Source organism: Lacerta agilis, chromosome 8 (genome assembly GCF_009819535.1).
Source record: "Lacerta agilis isolate rLacAgi1 chromosome 8, rLacAgi1.pri, whole genome shotgun sequence".
Lineage (NCBI taxonomy): Eukaryota > Metazoa > Chordata > Lepidosauria > Squamata > Lacertidae > Lacerta > Lacerta agilis.
Window position 1 is genome coordinate 2,252,477 of NC_046319.1, and position 16,444 is coordinate 2,268,920.

Genomic DNA, 16,444 nt, shown 5'->3' on the forward strand with positions numbered 1-16,444 from the left:
CCGCTGACTTTCCGATTGGCAAGCCCCAGTCTCAGTGGTTTAGACCACAGCGCCACCCATGTCCCTAAAGGTATCTTGGCTTATACCTAAAACTACTCAGTTGGTCTCTAAGGTGCTACATTAGAATTTTTAAATTCCTTTGGAAGGATTCTTTTAAATACTTTCTTAGATCATATAACTTTTTTGAAGACTTGATTCTTTTAAGGGAATTTTTAGGTTTTTAAGAAGAGTCTTTTAAACTATCTTTTAAAAGAATTGTTTTAATTTGATTTGAATATAGTTTACTTTGCTCTATCCCTTTTCCTGGCCTCTAAAGAAAGCTGCAGTGGCGGCTAATGGGTCAAGAAGGAGAAAGAGGTGCATTCTAGATGGATCAGGTGTCAGAGAAGGCAAGGAACTTTTCCAAAACCTCATCCTTGTAATTTTGACTGCTCTTTGCATAAATGTGCCTCTCTAGTAAACCCTTTCACACCTTTTTATCCAATCCACAACAGAGCAACAGCTGGACAAAAAAAATAGCGTCACTTACCATTTTGGCTTCTCAGTTGGTGGGAAACTCTTCTTGGTGAGAAATGACACCTACAGCTGTGTTCCCTTCCAATGCCTGGAGTGGACTCACAACCCTGAATTTATGCAGGCATGGGAGAAGGGAAGCATGGAAACGCCTCCCTTGCATCACTGTTCTGGGTGAACTAAGGTGCCAAAGCAAACACACCTCTTTTTTTTTTTTTTAAGAGCACTGACGGGAAGAAAATGTTGGCACCTGACTCACTTGAAGTTTGTTTTCTGGAGAAATATCTGCATAAATGGGAGGTTCTGAGGTTCTTCACACATGCTTGAGAAAAAAACGCATCCAGGCAAGGTGTGGATTGTAAATAATCCAGGGAATGTGATGTTGTGGACTTCTGCATCCATGCTGAGGTGACTGGCTGTAGGGAGGCTCAGGACTTCATGGCTGCCATGATGGCCATGGGGTTGTCCCAACACGTCACTGGCCCAACGCATGTGGCAGGTCACACTCTGGATATAAATAATAATAAATAATATACACAAGTATCAATTGTGGTGAAAATAATACAACAAAACAAAACAACAACACCACAAACTGGCTAGGACTATAAAACCAAATTTACTAGAATAGAAATGAGCTGATAACCATTAGATTCACAAACATGCTAAAGTGCCAAGTGTAAATACTGAAAACAAAGGGTAAAAATACAGCGATATCTGAACAAATTGGATTGATGAATAATATAACAAGTGGCGTGAGTCCAAATACAGGATAATGACCCCATGCCGCCACAATGGTGAGGGTGGCACAGAGGAGAACGGAGAAAGTTCAAAAACCGTTGTTGGTGTCGAACTAGATGGACTGTTTCTCAAAGGGTCTCAAGTTGGAAACTCCAAGCCGTGTAAATGGAAAAGGCGAATCAAGGCCACCACCCAGATGGGGATGAAGACCTGCTTTCCGGATACATGTCCGGTTTCGCAAAGTGCTTCATCAGTCCAAAGCAAATAGTGCAAAACAGGTTACTCCACGTAGGAAAGATAATCTCAGGCACACTCTGGACCTTGTTTTCTCAACGGGGGAAGAGGGTGATCTGAAAGTGGGGGACATTGACATCAGCCCCTTGCGTGCCAAGACCCCGTGACGCTGCAGTTCCCTAACGGGGGAATAACCAGACAAGACAACAGCATATGGGTTTTATGGGTTCGAATAGGCCACAACTTTATTGGTTGCAGATGTGAATGGTTTGGCAAAGGCATTGAGTGAAAATGAATTACATCACTCCAGCTTGCTAAAGGTAAACCACCTAAGGGTAAAAACCATCTAAGGGTAAACCATCAGTAGGGGGCCCTATGACCTCCATCAAATAGGGGTACCCCGAGGGCTCCCCGTTGGAGGAGTGCTATGGCCTTAGCCCCCACCTGGCTGGCAGACCATGGAAAATGCTGGTTATTATCATTATCAATATTATTTAGTCTCCTCCTACTTCTTTATTTACAGTATTTGCATTTCCAATACAATTCAAAATTATTACGTATTCATTTACTTTCCAAGATACAAACATTAGTGGACTTCCCTTCCTCTCCTTCCATGGCTCTTGTTACACAATCCATCCGTTTCTGCATCTTCTTAGTTTCCCAACCCTTTCTCTTTTACTCTCCTTATCTCTTGTTCTTACTTACACTCCTGCTAAATTAATTGTCTGTTTATAATAATTTCCTATGTAATCTATATAAATTATCCAATCCTCCATAAACCTTTTCTCTTCTTCATTCTCTTCTTCTCTTCATATCAAAAAACAAAATTCTATCCTTACATATTAAACTTATAAAATCTTGATGAACTTCCCCCTTCTCTCTCTTCTGCGTTCATTTTAAATATACTATAGTAACTTTGTAACCTCTTTAATACCTTCTTTAACAAACTTTTCTACCTCATAATTAATATCTTCTAATCATAATCTTAACTCAAAATTAAAACATCATAATTTATAATTCTACCTACTTACATCCTACTTCGCCTTAACAACTTATTGCTATCACCTATTCTTTCATCTAATTCCCCTTAAATCTCTATTTTTTCTCGCTTCTTTAAATAGTCTTTGAATTTCTTCCATTCTTCTTGTACCTTCTCCTCCCTCTGGTCACGGAGTTTCGCAGTCAGTTCCGCGAGTTCCATATATTCAATCATCTTAACCAGCCAATCTTCCACTGTTGGTAAATCTTCTGTTTTCCAGATTTTAGCCAACAAAATTCTAGCCGCTGTTGTGGCATACATAAAGCACGTTCTATCCTTACTAGGTATCACCTGATTAACCGTAGGACCGGGAGCTGAGCCTCCTCGACCCGGTAATTTCCGTAACACATGATAGCATAATCTGTTATGTTCATGTTTTACTTTAGTTTAATTGTTGTCCTTATTGTTATTAACGTATCAGCTGTCATAAAACTGCCTCATTGTGAATGACACCTCAATATATTTAACACTAGCTGACCCGGCCAGGCGTTGCTGTGGCTCATTTTGTGAAATGGCAAAGGAACATGTAAAAGAGAAAGCGCATGCCTCCTCACAGCTTATCCTGTTGAACTCCCGTCTGCCTCCTCTCAGTATTTCCCATTTTCGCTTGCCTCCTCACAGCTTCTCCCATTGAACTCTTGCCTGTCACCTCTCTGTCTCCCTCCCCCCCCCTTTCGTGTTGCTGTGGGGTTTTTGTTTTGTTTTGTTTTGTTTTTGCTTTTTAAAATTCTCCTGACCCCAAGAGTATTCTGGAAGCTCCTGTTTTCATTCTTCCCTGTCCCTTTACAGCAGGAGTCAGCAACCTTTTTCAGCCGTGGGCCGGTCCACTTTCCCTCAGACCATGTGGTAGGCCGGACTATATTTTTGGGGGGGGGAATGAACTAATTCCTATGCCCCACAACTAACCCAGAGATGCATTTTACACGCAAAGCTGCGGCGGCCATTTTAGGTTAGGGCACTGGAGCCTTAAAGAGCATTCTCCCCTACCCCAGTCCCAAAATCACGCACCCACAATCCCACAATCCCCTCAGAGCTGGTCTTACTCAGTGTGACCTCTCAGGCATGCCTCCTGCTCCGTGTTTTTTTTTCTCCGCACATGCGAAGCTGCGGCGGCCATTTTAGGTGAGGGCAAAGGCATTGTTTCTCTGGCCAGGTCTGATGACGTCAGCAGGCAATCCGCCTTTCTATTGGATGCTGTTGGAGTCTTCATTCCTTTTGCTGGTGAGGTATAATAGGCGCGCCATTTTTTTGGCCTTTATTCTATATTTTAGGCATGACAGGTATGTTGGTTTTTTTAAAACAAAATTATTATGCTATATCCTTCCCCCATGGTCATGTTACGCTTTGTCCTAAATTTGATGTGATTTGGTCCAGCGGTTATGGAGCAAGGTGCAGCTGGACGCGCACGCAATGGGAACATTTATATATATATAGATAAATGTTAAAAAGTCTCCATGCATCGATTATTTAAAGATGGCACGCAAACATCATTCTTCCCCTCCCCTAAAGATAGACATGTCTTTGTATGCAATAATATTTTGAAAAACAAATTGGGGATCATGTAATGTTGCATAATTGAATATAATGCATAATTTTAACTTCTTTTAATCTGTTTCTTGCTAGGTCTTATTACTTTACTTGTCAGCATTTAAAGTTTCCGACCAATTTTTTAAATTGATTTCACGATATAGCCAATTTTCATAATTTTATTTTGTTTTTTTTTAAAAAAATATTGTATTGCATTTCCATATTATATATTCAAATACAATCAAATTATTCCTTCTATTAATTTTTTGCTCATTTGAGCTTAGCGACGTCCCTCCATCCCGCCCATGGCTTTCAAAATTCCTCATATATCCTCGCATTTATACATTTTTCAAATCTACATTTTCTTTTTAAATTTATCTCAATCTTTAAATAAAAGTAAAAAGGTACGAATTGTAAAAATTACAAGACTTTTTACAATTCTGCTAGTGTTGTTAATTGATTACAATGATCCTTTAAATATTGCGTAAATTTACTCCAGTCTTCAATTTACTCCAGTCTTCAATTTTAAATACCCCAAAACTAAAAACAAGTCTGAACTTTTGGGGAAAAGAACAAACCTATAATAACTAATATTAGTTTAAATTTTAAGATGAATGACTTTGTTTCATTAATTTTTTTCTATCACAGCTATGGATTGTAGGTAAGTTGTACACAGTAGCCATTTTTTCCCCACAAAGTCCAAAAAAGGTAAAATTTTGTCATAAGACATAAAAAACCTGTAGAATTCATTCTTTGTCGAGAAAGAGCATGTCTTTGCAATAATTTTCACCATCAAAACCTTTTGATTCCATCATGCCCACATGCTGAAAATTGAGGTTTTCTAAACCTAGTTTTCCCACCCAAAAAACTACATTTATAATTTTTTAAGGCATTTATGAAATCTTTTGAGTGCTGGTGTATTTTTTCCTGAAATCCTCATCATGTTATTGAGCTTTGTGTAAAATTTCCAAGAGATCTGATCATTGGTTATGGAGAGAAAAAAATAAAATGCACAAGGCCAAGGATCTCAAGAGGGACAGAAACGCAGATTTCACGAAACTTTGAAGTGCTATAAAACGAAAACTGTTTGAGATAGAGGGAAAAATTTAAGGGGGTGTCTTTCAACCATAAGGGAAGGGTGGACACCAAGTTTCATCAAAATCCGAGACGGTGGGTGAAATGACCGTGTTGAACTGACGTGGATGCAAGGAGTTGAGAAAAAGGAGGGGGACTAGAGAGGGGTGCAAAGGGGGTTCCAAAAAGGAGGGGGGAGGATGAGGCAAGGAAATAGGGTGGAATATTGTTACGTACCCCCCCCCCCCATCTCCACAGCAATGTGAAATTTCAGGAGTTCCAGGTGCTTACCCAGGGCTCCTGATTACTTTTGGGAATGAGACAGGAGAGGCTGTGATGTCTTGATGATATATGGTTTATTTACATACATGTACAACCTACGATGGAGGGGTTTCGAGGATGACATTCCAAGAAGGCCCTACTTTCCCCATGGCTTCCTCCTTGGATCCAAACTCCCAGCTCCCACCCCTACCGCCTTCTCCAGTTTGCAAACTGCTTGCAAAAACACAACTGTTTTTCTTCTTCTGCTGATAGCAATCCCACTCCAGCTCTAAAACTCCCCTTTCCCAGCTCTGGCATTGTCTTTTGCTAACTCCCCATAGCCTTGGGTGGGGCCCCACCTGTCAGGGACTGGATGTGCCATGAGGAGTGGTGGGAGGCCCCAGCCGGGGAACCCCCAAGGGAAACCACAGGAGAGCCGGTGATGGGGAGAAGAAGTTCAGACTCTGAAGCTGAAGCAGAGGAGGGAGGTCAAGAGGCTGTTGAAGAAGCCAGGGAGTCTCCCTCTCCTGCTGTGACAATCTCCCCTCCCCTCTGGTCTCCAGGAATGTGCAGAAGAATGAGGAGAGCAGAACAGAGGCCAGAGGTGCGCAGGCGCAGCTTGAGACGGCTTGGGAAACACCCAGGAGAGGAGGAGCTTTAGGAAGGGTGGAAGGTGGGGACCTTCAGTGCTGTCAACTGCTCCATAGGGGCAAGACCTGCTGGGAAGGGCGAAGGTGAAAAGGGGTGCAAAGTGGGGCTGCAGAATACAACAGAGAAGGGACTTCATAGAGGAAGGAAGACATTTGGCAGCCCCGCCCCCCAGGCTGAAGGCCCCACACCTGACCTTGGTTAAAGTGGGGTCAGGGTTGGTTACTGCAAAAGAAAGGGTTATGCCAACAGAGCCCCCAGTCAGCAGAGGCCTCTCTCCATTTCACTCGGTGGAAATAAAGATGTCCTTTCATTAGCTATGGATTTTATTTTTTATTATTTTATTTTAAAGATCAGAGACAGAGGGGTGTGTAACCTCAGTAGTATTCCAGTCCTCATGTATGACAGGAGCAAAAAACAGCTTTGTTAAGGCATAGGACATGGCTTGGAGGGGTCGTCTTGCTTATGGTATCTGTATTCGCATGTTTGGGGATCAACAACTGCTGTGCATCCCTCAATGTGTACAATGCCACCATATCTGGAAAAAACCAAGTTACCCCCCAACAGTTTGCTGTTCACTCAGTCAGTCTTCCCCACCATGGTGAGCTGCACTGCATTCCAACTTAAATTGTAGCTGCCACAATCTCTAAATCTGCACGTACATGCATGTAAAAGGTAAAGGGATCCCTGACCGTTAGGTCCAGTCACGAACAACTCTGGGGTTGCGGCGCTCATCTTGCTTTACTGGCCGAGGGAGCCGGTGTACAGCTTCCGCGTCATGTGACCAGCATGACTAAGCCGCTTCTGGTGAACCAGAGCAGCGCACGGAAACGCCATTTACCTTCCCACCGGAGCTACTTGCACTTTGACGTGCTTTCGAACTGCTAGGTTGGCAGGGGGCGGGACCGAGCAATGGGAGCTCACCCCGTTGCGGGGATTCGAACCGCCGACCTTCTGATCGGCAAGCCCTAGGCTCTGTGGTTTAACCCACAGCGCCACCCGCGTATTGGTACTAACCAATAGGCACCTTCCCACAGGAACGTAACTCTTTCCATAGAAAGCTGTCTTACAAAGTGAGGCAACTGATCTTGTGAGAGTGAATTCTGTAGTTTAATTGTTTAAAGAAGCACCTCCTTTTGCCCATCCAGAATCTTTCAATATTCAGCTTCACTGAATGCCCCCTAGTATTATGAGGGAGAAAAACCTCTCTTGTCACCCCATGCAAAATCTCATACACCTCCATCATATGCCCCTTTGCCTGTTTTCTAAACTTAGAAACCCCAAATGTTGTACCTGTCCCTCCAGCTCCAAAGTATTCCAAGTGTAGTTCCACCACGCTCCTTTGGAGAATCAAGGATGTCCAGCCTTGGCATCCAGTCCTGGAGATACACCTGGAGCTGCAGGTGGACCCCATGCTCTGTCAATGTAAAGGGAAGGGTGGAAATGACCCATTTCCTTGCTCAGAAGTTACGTTTAGTCCTTCCTCTGGAGATCCTGAGAAGAAGAATGAAGCTGCTGGTCTTGTCCAGAGCTTTCTCTGGGAACTTTGTCTTCTATTTGGGGTGGCTAAAATGCCTTTTAATCCAGCTCAGTGTCCAGGCTGTGGGTGTGAATATGCAGACCAAAGTACAGCATGTTCAGCTCCCCCCCCCCCAATTTAGAATGGCAGTTTCACTTCATCTCGCCCACCAGTGCAAAAAGTGAACATCAGGACATGCAAATGACCACCTGCTGTGAACCACATCTTTTTCTTTAATCCACTCAAGGGAGGCTATGGGAGTAAAGAGTCCTATAAACCCATAACAGCTGGAGGAAGATGGTGCAGCTTTCTGATATGGAACAAGCTGTGCCCCTCCAGCCTTGAGAAAGATAAATGGGAAGAAAAGGTAGGTGGTACTTGATGGCCATCAAAGCCAGACATTGGACTCCTGCTCCTCAGGGGGGAGGGAGAGAAAGCTTCCATTGAAACGGATTCATTAGGCAGCCACCACCCCATTTCCTGCTTGGCTTGAAAAGGTTGACTACTGCTGTGCCCCAACACATCCACCAGGCTCCACCCCAAGGCCCAAGGCGCAGCCTCCTGACCCTCTCCCTGGTCCCAGTGGTGCCCATCTGTATTTCTCTCATCTGCTGGGTGTTACACTGGCCTCCCCCAAGATGGTGCTCTCCAGATGCTGTTGGACTCCAACTCCCATCAGCCCCAGCCAGCATGGCCAATGGTCAGGGATGCGGACACCTGGAAGGCACCTCTTAGGTTTCTCTCCCTGAGCTTCAGGCAAGCTAATACATCTCTAGAGTCAAAACAAAATAATAAATAAATAAAATTCCTTCCAGCTGTAACATGGCTCTGTGGCTCTGTCAATTCCAATTATTCCAATGCTAAGACAGAATGGAGGGGCAGAGTATTGCTGAGGAACAGTAGAAGCCCCCTGCTGATCTCATTATATTATGTTCGTGGAAGAGTTACTTTTAATTGCCTTAGTTGTTGCTAGTCTACTCTATGCATCAAAATGACTCGGTTTCAACTGAAACAAAAGCCTGCTTGTCTTGAAACCAGAGCTCGAGATGTTCCAGGGAAATTGCCCTGATTTTCATCTACAGGAATTTCATGGATTAGCTTTAAAGAGAGAGAGAGAGAAGAAAATAATATTTAGCGCCCATTCATTCATGGATGTGACTGAGTGACCCTTCCCAAGCGGTGAGCAACAGAACAGAGCTGATTTGCAAGTGCGTTTGGCCGAGAGGTGAGCTTTTTTAAATCCTCAGAACATGTTTCCTGAGTACATACACCCACGGAAGCAGAATTCCTTCTAGGCCCATTTTTTCAAGTCATATTTTTCATTGTCTGTCCCCATATGAATATACATACGCCTTAAAACTGAACAAGAGTGGTTAAAACACCACCAGCAATTAATAAAAAGCAAGGTGCTTTTTGAAAAAAAAAAAACCAATTTAGTTTGTTTCTCAAATGCTTCCAGAGATGGGTCCACAGGAACAACTGAGACCGCCTTATCCTGAGTCAGGCTATGGCCCACTTAACTCAGTGTTGTCTTCACCAGGAGTAGGGAATCTTCTTGGGGCTGAGAGCTGCATGAGGGCTGTATGTGGCCCTTGGCCTACAGGTTAGCCCCTGCTGGTCTGCACTGACTGGCAGCTGCTCTTCAGGATTTCAAACACAGAACCTTTCCCAGCCCTAACTGGGGAAATTGAACTGGCCCAAGGCGCCTGAGGCAAACTCCAAAATGGCGTCCCCTCCCCACCAGGGAAGAATGTGTGAGGGGAGGTCTACATTAGGGAAAAGGGAGGAAGAAAGATTGACACCCGAATTTGCTGCCCCACTAGATCCTGCTGCCTGAGGCAGTCACCACACCTTGTCTCTTGGCTGAGCCGGCCCTGGCTTGGGCCTTTTTGCGTGTGAAGCAAATGCTCTGTCACTGATCCAGTGGCTTCCATATATAGGAACAGGAATAGGAATAATTTTATTGGCCAAGTACATTTCCCAACATACAAGAGCCGAGGCTGCCCTTCTCGGCGCCTCTTCAGATGTGGTGGTGAGTGTAGGCCTCGCCTCCTAGGCCCCATGGAGTTATGTATGGGGCCACTCTTGAAAATACTCATTCCCCGATATTGGTTTGCTTCATATCTCTCATAGATGGGCCAGAGACCTGAATGGGCAGCAGTACAGCCTGCATAGTTTTGTATTGGTGTAGGCTGCAGTGGGGGAATCTCTGGCCCACAGGCCAAAAGTGGTACCGCATGGGTCCCAATTTGGCCCACAAGTCTGCATTCCCACAAACCATGCCCAGCTGCCCTACATCTGTGGCATCAGGTGTCAAGGCAGTTAGAGACCTGGCTGGATCGGCTGGATCTTAGCTGCACAGCCGATTCCTGCAGAAAGCAGATTTACCAGCCTGGTGCTTGGCCTTTATGAAGGAGCAAGAGCAGGGCTTGCAAAATGCTTTGTGCAGCACTTCTCAAGTGCCTGACGGTGAGGTGGCAAAGTTTGGGAGTCACCGCGCAAGGGTTTGGGTAGCCCCATTGACCCACAGATATCTGGAACATAGGGCCACTGGTTCACCAACTCCCAGTGTATGTGCTCCTTCTAAGATCCTGGCCCAAACTGCTAAGGCAAGGATGGTGAACCTGTGGCCCTCCAGATGTCATTGGACTCCAATTCCCATCAGTTCCAGCCGGCATGACCAATGGTCATAGATGATGGCGACTGCACTCCAACAACTTCTGCTTCCATGGCTTCCCCACAACTGCATTAATGACCAGACTCAAAACTTTAAATTGGAAAACAATGTTAGGAATATTATAAGGATAGTTAAATAAGTGTTTGTTAAGATTTTTGTATTTTTGTGTTTTGATTTTTATGTTATTTTTGTAGTTTTGTAGTGTTTTGTAGTGTTTTGTTGTATTTTGTATTTTGTGTGTGTTTTATTGTTAAAATTTAATAAATTCTTATTAAAAAAAACCAAAACTTTAAATTGGGCCTGGAAGTGACCAAGCAGCTAGCATAAGTGGCAGAACTGATATAATCCGTTCTGAAGATTCTTGATTAGCACCAGCCTTCTTGGTGCCATATTTTGCACCCACTGAAGTTTCTTAAAATTCCCAGTGGCCACCCCAGCCCAGATGTATGGCTCACGGTGGCAAGGTCATTACTCTTTAGATAGGGTCACAGCTGGTGAAACAGTCAAAACCAATAGAAGTCACCCCTGGCCACTGATGTCACTTGTGTCTCCACTGAGAGGGCCAAATGCAGGAGCAGATTATGCAATGGACTGTTCCAAAGGAGTCTACCTCATCAACACTTTAACCGTAGTTCAACCCAGGAATGATCATATTTCATTGATGGGTGAAATAACATTTCATGTCACCGATGATGAATCTGGGATTCCAGATGGAGCAGCAGAAATTCTACTCATCAGTCATCGAACTGTTAGTGTTCCTGGTACTGCTGCCCACAGCTGACACATCTGTTTTGGACTCAGCCCTCTCCTGCTAGTTTATGAGAATATCCTGCTTGGACTTTGGCCTATCCTTATCAGCAAATGAAGGTAGTATGACTCTGCCAGGGACCACAAGTATCGTTGCTCAAAATAAACACCAGATTAGTCAGAAATTGCATGAACAGGTTTTGTTTGCATTATCCACAACAGTAGAACCAAATGGGTGTTCAACTGCAGAAGTGTCTCTATGCAATAGTACAGTACTGTGTGTTCAAAGTACTTCAGAAATAAGTAATCAAAGTAGGCACCTACCACAAAATGTTGCAGCATATCCCCAGCCTCTGAGAGCATGACATGTTTTGGGGGACAGTCAGCTTGCAACAGCTGGTTGTATCACTGATTGGGCAACAGGAGGTTTTCAGGAGGGGACCCCTGCACCACCCCCACCCTTTCCTACTCATTTGCAATTTCCCCTGCTGTGGTACATAGTGCTAAAATGCTGTTTGGGTCTGGCTGTCACTCTAGAGCCTGTTTTATTGTGACAAAGTGAGGAAGAGGGGAAGGAAACCGATATTGTCACATGCACTCCCATCTTTGGTGGCAGGTTTCGAGGATCCCAACTCATACCCAAAGTTAGTGTTCTTAGGGTGAAGGTCACTGGAGACTGATGACATTTGTGTTGGCAAGGGTGTTTGGGGGGCAGTTGGATGGGGAGGTCAGGTGTGCCATCTCATGGTGTGCATACCTGTAGGTCCAAGAGACATGACCTCCCCATCCAACTGCCCCCCAAACACCCTTGCCAACACAAATGTCATCAGTCTCCAGTGACCTTCACCCTAAGGACGCTAACCCCATAGTCGCCTTTGACTGGACTTAACCATCCAGGGGTCCTTTGCCTTTTTACCTGCTGCAAATGCAAACTGGTTGTCTTGATGGAAGAGAATGTACAACAACTATGCACACTTTGAGTTACCAAGCAAGATGAGTAATTTATTGATAGGGCAGAGCAGGCTGTCCTGGAACAGTGACACAAGGAGGTGGGGTACCCCTGCGGAGGAGGAAACATTGCACAGAGAAACAGGACTATCTGGAACCATGCTGTGTCACTGGAATTGCAAAATCGATTCCATGACCTCACCTCAGACACTGCTTCTGGGACAGAAGCTGCAGACCTCCAAACATACTGAGGTGGCTGTGGGAGGTACAGGACACTGAATGAATCCTGGCACTCCTCAGAGGAGGAGGAGGAGACGAGTGGTGGTGATAGGTGACTCCCTACTGAGGGGAACAGAGGCAGCTGCGTGTGGAGGTAAGAGGTTGTTCCAGGTGCTAAGATTCAAGATGTGACAGAGAAGTTGCCATGTCTTAACAAGCCCTCTGACCCAAACCCCTTCCTTCTGATTCATGTGGGTACAAACGATACAGTCAGACACAGCTTTCAACAACACAACAACAACAATCTTTATTACGGTCCAGAGACCCAACAAATCATTGCAAAGCAATACACAATTCAGACAGGCTGCCTTCAGGTTGCACAAGCATTTTGTTCAGACTTAGAAATAGAGGTCATTGGTTCTTGCAACCACCGATAGAAACTTCTCCACTGCTGATGTTCTAGCATTTGTCCGGTCTTCCAATAGGAACCTGACATAGTAAGCCTCTGATTTTCCTGGGAAAGGAACCAGCAAGGGTAATATCAGTTCGGCCCTGGCTTGCTCGAATTTCACACAGTGCAGCAAAATATGTTTTATAGAACCAGTGTCATGGGCACACGAGCACAGTCTGTCTTGGTAGGGAACCCCTCTCACCCTGCCATCCAACACTGAAGAAGGAAAAATGTTTAGTCTGGCTTTGGTGAATAGTCTTCAGTAATTTGGTACTGTCAGGTTTTTAATGTAAGATGTTAACTTAAAGACATGCCCATATTGTACTCCTACTGCCAACAGACTGCAGACTGTGTGTGATCGAGTTCGCAAGTCACTGTGTGTATTATCCCATAATCGTTGCTTTAACATCTTTAGGGCACCTTCATAACCCAGGTAATAGAGTTGGGGGGGGGGGGGTGACAGACCAATAGAGGTGACTTTTCTAGCCACGGGTTTCTGCCATTTGCTGACATACTCCTCATTGGTCAGGTATACAAACCCTTCTCTAGATCAAACACTGCAATCTTGAGCCAATCTTTCAGTGCAGCCCACCATGCCTTAGTTGAAATGGGGCATTACCAGCTTCTAACAAAAGTATGGAGTTGGAGACACAGTTGGGTACCTGCAGCAGATTGTAGAAATTTTGCCTGAAAGCCGTCTAGCCATAGCTGTCCACTTTCAGATTTGAAAATAAGGGATCAGCAGCCTCACCTATGACAGTCACATGGCAGTGGTGGGCGGAGCCAGAAGCAAAAGTGGGCGGAGCAGCTAGAAGAGGAGGAGGAGGGGGGAGGGGATTAAATAAATAAATAGAGGGGGAGGGGGAGGAGAGCGGGGCGCGTGACGACGGGTAAAGCAGCGGCCTGCTTCTGCCTGCGTGCCCGCATCCTCCTCTCTCTCCCCTTCCTCAGAGAAGGCTCCTTTCTCGCCCCGTCAGGTGCAGGTTGCAACCGTCCCTTGCCCCAAGGCCGCTCCACCACCAGGCGCGAATATGGGGGGAGGGGAGGGGGCGCATTTGCACAAGTCCCCCTCAGTTGTTGTGAGGAGGGAAAGCCCCTTACCACAGATGGAAAAGCTCTCTTTGTTGCTCCTGACACACTTGGTGTGGCGAGACGGACCTAAAGTGGGGCGTGTTGGGTTGGGGAGAAGCCTTAGCCTTGCTCCTTCCCCCTTATGCAGAGCAGGAGAGGTCCTTTTATCCTGCCCCCTCCCCGCTCTGTCAGTCTCCGGCAGAGCAGATCTGCGCGCTGCGGCTGCGGCTGCTTCCAACTCATTCCCAGTCTCTCTTCCTCCTCCTCCTCCTCCTCCTCCTCCTCCTCCTCCTCCTCCTCCTCCTCCCCCCCCCTCATCTGGCTGCTGCCTGTCTGCAGCTAGTCTGGCTCTTAGTGACAGCAGGCAAAGAACGGGGAAGACGGGGAAGGAAGGGAGTCCTTTGACAACCCGGGGGAGCAGCGGGAAACGCGTTTAAAAACGGGGGAATCCCGGCCAATACGTGATACTTGACAGCTATGCGTCTAGCTTAGGCAGGTCCCCATAATGCCAGACATTTGCAGTGTACAGGAGTTGGGGACGGATTTTGCGTTGAAAACCTTTAAGGCTGCTGGTGCATACCGGTACTTGCCGCTCTTTGTGAAAAAGAATCTGAGTATGGCTAGCTTTGTGATCTCCGCCTTTTGAAGGGAGGTTTGCCAGTGGTACTTCCAAGGTCTTGCATGATGGAATGTAAGCCCTAGATAGCTGAAGTATTTAATCTGTTCAAGGTTATGGCCATCCAGCACCCATTTTTTTTAAATAAGAATTTATTAGGTATTGACAATAAAAATACACAAAAACAAATACAAACACTACATAAACTACACAAAATAGACACAAACAAAACAAATATTTACTTCATCTCATCTTCTTTATAATCCTAAGCTTGGGACTTCCTCACATCCTCTCTTTTGTGTTCATTTCTAATCTTCTTTAGTAACTTTATAACATTGTAAAATCTACTTTCTCACTTCTAAATCTTAATTTATCAATCATAATCAAAGTATCTTAAATTTTTAAATCTTATTCTTATCTAATAAAACATCAAGTTCCACATCTTAACTTCTTTTGTCCTCTTTTTACTTAACTTGGTTATACTGCAACCTATACTTTTTCTGATTCCAATTTCATTCATATATATATATATATATATATATATATCACCTCTCAACAAGTATCTATATATTTCTTCCATTCTCATAAACCGTTTCCCCTCTGGTGTCGGAGTCCATAGTCAGCCTTCCTAATATCCCCATTCATTCCTACTTTAACCCACCCCCCTCCTGGCTATCTTCATCCTTCCCATTACCTTTCCCATCTCCCACCGGTCTCCCCTCCAACCTTCCACCAGTCCAGTTTCTTCTGATTTTAATTTTCCCTTTATGATGAGTTTTACTTGTCTTTCTTCTGTTATTCCCTTCAGTTCTTTCTTCCTCTTCAACAGAATGCTGCATTCTTCTTGGTAGATAATTGCAGCAACTTTGTGACAAAGTATCTTTTTTTCACTCTCAGCTTCATATTGCATTTTCCTCAGTCGCTGGTCCCGGATCTCTGGGCTGCCACCCCAGAGATCCACTATACCATCCAAACCACAGGCTTCCCGCCTCTCACGCCAGGGAAGCTCCTCCACTTTTACAAGCTCCTTTCCAGAAACTTCTTCAGTATTCTGATCCTTTTCCTCCTCTCCATCGAGTGAGTTTTTAAAACAATTCTTCCAAGTATCGACAGTCTGAGTTAACTTGTCAACATTCTGCTGAAGTAGTTGAATTTGAAACCACATTCTTTCCTGAAAAGTCATTGTTGATTCTAACACTGCAAGGAGGCCGTGTGATTTAAGTAGACAGGAAGTTATAGGGTTTCAGTATTTTTCCAGCTGCGCAATCAGTCCAAAGTCGCCATCTTCTGTCTGACCCAGAATCCTTAGCCAGGGGGATTAACGGTGTTCCCTCTTCATATATAATCCACAAGGAAAAATAGCTCAAACTCTCAGTCTACCCCACAATAGGGGTTTCTAATGTATACAGAATCAGATCTCCACTTAAGATAAACAGATCTTTCGTCAGTTACAGCCTCTAGGTGTTACTTTAAACTTGTCGCAGTCAGAGAGAGATGGACTTCCTCTTTGATCTCTCACTGTAAGCCGAATTTCAATAGACTTTGCCAATCAATCATGCTGAGTACTTACAGAGTGCTTCTTTTGTAATCCAAATTGAGGAAATGCAAAGCGCTCGATCTCCATCAGCCTCCGCCGCTACGTGTTTCCAGGCAATTGCTAGGTCTTCAGAGCTATGCCAACCCCCGCTCGCTTGAGCAAACTTTACTAAGTTTCCTCAAGAGCAGGAGAGGCACTTTTCTGCTCCCGCCAGACCCCAAGCCCTCAGGACGCCCCTCCTGAGGTTTTTACGGAGCCCACAGTGCGGTTGTGGTCACTCCTAGCCCAAAAACACCGGCCCTTACTCAGAGCTGAGTAAGAACCCGACTGAATCGGAATGGCGCTCCACCGGAAGTCCCATCCAGCACCCATTTAAACCGGGAGAAGCTTCTTTCGAATACTAAGATTTTTGATTTTTCATAATTAATGGATAAGCCATTTCCAAGACAGTAATCGGAAAACTTCTTCAGCAGATGTTTCAAACCTGGTCTGGAATGTGAAATGATGGCTGCATCATCCGCATATAACAACAAGGAGTTCCTTCTCATTCCTATTTTTGGAAGGTGTCCGTCTGGGTCCATTAGGCTTGCTTCTAGGTTGTTTAAGAATAGACAAAACAGCTTTC